The sequence below is a fragment of the Cololabis saira genome, chromosome 5 (assembly GCF_033807715.1).
Source record: "Cololabis saira isolate AMF1-May2022 chromosome 5, fColSai1.1, whole genome shotgun sequence".
Lineage (NCBI taxonomy): Eukaryota > Metazoa > Chordata > Actinopteri > Beloniformes > Belonidae > Cololabis > Cololabis saira.
Genome location: NC_084591.1, coordinates 2,605,038 through 2,608,731, shown reverse-complemented (window position 1 = coordinate 2,608,731; position 3,694 = coordinate 2,605,038). Strand labels below are relative to the sequence as shown.

Below are 3,694 nucleotides of genomic sequence, written 5' to 3'. Positions count from 1 at the left end.
CAGTGACTTATGTAAGTTGTAGTTTTCTCCACCAAGTAGCAAAACTCATAGGACTTCAACCAGGCCAGAAAGTCCCGCCAAGTTCTTCAACCTGTCTATCAAGGTATTATGGTCAATGTTGGACCACACCCAGTGATCATGTGGACTGTTATAAATGTATATGAACAATTTCAGGATTATGAAGACCAGTGAAGCCAGACTTTGGCCCTTCTTCCTGAAGTCAGAGTTTTATGACCGCTGCTGCTAACCTCCTGGTCAGTTTATGACCAATGCAGCCTGGCTCGAGTTTATGACCCCCGCTGCATGGCCCCAGATCAAAGCAGGACAGCGAACATCCAGGAAACCAGGTTCCTGCCAGGCCTCAAAGCGGGCTACTGCCTCTTTGAACAGGCCGCCATGCCATGAACTACAACCCCCAGCATGCCTTGCGTGGGGGGGGCGGCGCCTACAAGCGGCGCACATCCAATCGCAAACGAGGCAGTGATGTTGTCACCCCAGCGCGCGGAGGATCAAAACGCCGCCGCTGCATCGTTTTTCTCTCTCTTCCGATCAATCTTCCGTCCTGAGCAGCTGGATCTTTTGGCTGCGGGCCAATGATCCCATCTCCTCCTCCCCCCCTGGGAGGGGGGAGAGAAGATCCAGCGGAGCGTTGGTCCACGGCCGGCTCATGCTCTGCAGCCCCTCGCTCCAGCTTGGCCTGGAGAGCCGCTGCAGTCCTGGAGCGAGGCAGCGCTCCATCCCTCCTGCTCCTCCTAACCTTTCCTCTGCTTGAGTTCTTTTAGCCCGGAAGCCAGACTCTTCCAGGTCCGTGAGCCCGCGCCTTGGTGATGAACGGCGACGGCCCTGATTCCAGTGGACTGTCCCCGCACGCCTGGAGGCGCGTCAAGAGGCTCCGTGATCGGAGAGATCTACCCGGCTGTGCGCACGCAGCAAGACTGCATTTCTTTTCAAAGGAGGAACGTGGAGAGCAAGCTGAGCGGCTGCCCGCCCCGGGGAACCCCTGCAGGATCGTCCTGCCCGTGAGGTCCCCACAGGACTGAGCCGAGCCGAGCCGCATGATGGAGCCGAGAGAAACGAGGTCGCATCGGACTGGAACCCCGACAGAACCCGCAGCTTCCCGATCCCGACCGGAAGGCATGAGGTTTTCAGTCTGAGTGTACTAGTTTAGTTTAGAAAGTTTCAGAGCTAAATCTGTGTTCAGAGCTGAGTTTACTGCATACATCACTATCATTGCTATCATTATTGTGTTCGACTATTTGGTCGTCGCCACTTTCTGCTAGTCATTCATGTTTTAAAGCGCCGTTTCGCCAGTTGATCACGGTTTAAACACCGAGATCACCATCCGGTCTAATTGCACGTGGCGTGGTTACAGTCCCGCCATCTTTAAATACCGCAGCCATCTTTCACCCAAGGAGAGGTTCGTTGATATCATGTTACTGCATTGATTTCTTTTTTTTTTCCATGCATTTAACTTTCATTTCATTTTTATTGATTGTTGTTTTTCTTAATTAATGGTTTTATAATGATGTAGTGTGCCATCAGGATTTATTTGGGTATTCAATTACATCTGCTTTGATACCCGTATGTAAATAAATTCTGATTTATTTTTAATGAGTGGTTTCTGTTGTTTCATGCAAGTTTCGGTCACAAACTGATTGTTTGAGCAGAGCCAGTGCTCGAATCTCACTCCTTCAATTATATTATACTATACTTAAACCTTAATCATCTGAGACTGATTTTCTGCTGTTAAGTTATCATTTTTCCCTGGATTAAGGCCCCGGGGTGGTGCCCCATACGAGAATTATTATCATTTTGAAGATTCAATTTGATAAATAGTCGACTTTATTAATTATTAATAATTATTAATAATATTCATTAATAGCCTTCGATAACTGATCAGCTTAGCTACCTGAGTTGCACAACATCAACCATGTCAAATGCAGCACTGTGAGACCACGATTGAAATGTTGCCACTATCCGTATTGGAGCAGATGTCATTACGGACATGAACTAGAGCTGTCTTAGTGCTGGGATGTGGAAACTTGACTGGAGAACATCTTATTTAATGTTAGGAGTTTGTACACACCTGGAAAAACAGCTTTTTCTATGATTCTACTAAGAAAGTGGATGTTTTATACGGGCCTATAGCTGTTCATAAGTGACTCTCTAGACTGGCACAGAGGAACAATACCTGAAAGCTGAGACTTATTCAAAACGTCTGAAAGCTCTGAGGCCATACAATGTGCAACACTCTTAAAAAACCCTGTTGCCAGAGTATCAAGGCAGCAAGTGGTGGAATTCAGGTGGTGTATGATGTCAGCCAGGTTCCTATGAGTAATTAGAGAGAATTGTGTCCAGGTTTCTCTCATTGGACACAGAGGAGGAATATATCCTGTGTCTACCATTGAAACACTGACTGACTGTCTGATTTTCTCAACTTTGTCGCAGAAAGTAGTGTACTCTGCAATGCAGTCAGTCATCGAATTGATGTTGTTTCCATGGAGATGGTCCCAATCTAACACAGTCTCACAGTCACACTCACATGTCAACAGCCCTACTTGAGTTTCTAAACATTGATGATGATGTGACATGGGTCTTTGGTTTTTTAATTTAGAAAAACATTTTATGTGTTGCTAGTTATGAGTTTTGTGGCTCGTTGGTCTAGTAGTATGATTCTCGCTTTGGGTGCGAGAGGTCCCTGGTTCAATTCCCGGACGAGCCCCAGTGACTTATGTAAGTTGTAGTTTTCTCCACCAAGTAGCAAAACTCATAGGACTTCAACCAGGCCAGAAAGTCCCACCAAGTTCTTCAACCGGTCTATCAAGGTATTATGGTCAACCATGTCAAAAGCAGCACTGTGACACCACGATTGAAATGTTGCCACTATCCGTATTGGAGCAGATGTCATTACGGACATGAACTAGAACTGTCTTAGTGCTGGGATGTGGAAACTTGACTGGAGAACATCAAAACACTTATTTTTATTTACACAGGCTGAATCCAATTAATTAAACAAGACAGAGTATAGTACAGGAGTGGCATAAATAAATAAACAAATTCCAAATCAAGGTCACTGGCTTCCAGTTCAATGTGGAAATGGCCATCTTCTTCGCCAAAGTCACCCTCTGTTACAATAAATAAATAAATAAACAAACAACAAAATTGCTTGATAGTATTCAAAATACAAGCTCACAAAACATTGCATCATGGGACATTATTGTATAGGTTTTTTTTTTAAGACAGCATGCTCTGTGTTATAGCAGATCTGTTATTTGTTACACTCACCTTCAATTATTGATGATGTATTCAGTGGATCATTTTCATTGGCTTTTGGATCAAGGTTGTTTTTTTCATCATCATTACCTTCAGTTATAAAAAAAAACAAAAAAACAAATAAGCTTCATTCACACACACAACATATTTAAACCCAAGTAACTGCAATTAGTTGACATTCAAGTTTGCGGCTGTAGTTCAATTTGAATAACTTACCTGTTACTCCAGCTGTATGCCAAACACCATTGAGAAGATGGATTCCCTTGTGACACTGGGAATAGTAGGAAGAATGTGAAACTGTCTTATTACAGTATACCCAGAAATGTCGCTTCCTTCTTCTCCTTCTTCCTTGCTCTTGTTCTTCCAGGCTGATATTACTAGTCTGGGAGAGTTGAACTCACCTCATATTATAGCAGGAGGG

General features: G+C 44.3%; 1 non-coding gene across 1 annotated transcript; it reads left to right on the top strand.

The window, feature by feature from the left end:
• Positions 1-2,650: 2,650 nt before the first annotated feature.
• trnap-ugg (transfer RNA proline (anticodon UGG)) lies at positions 2,651-2,722 on the top strand. The gene has a single exon. It is a non-coding gene; the product is annotated as a tRNA-Pro (tRNA).
• Positions 2,723-3,694: the final 972 nt, after the last annotated feature.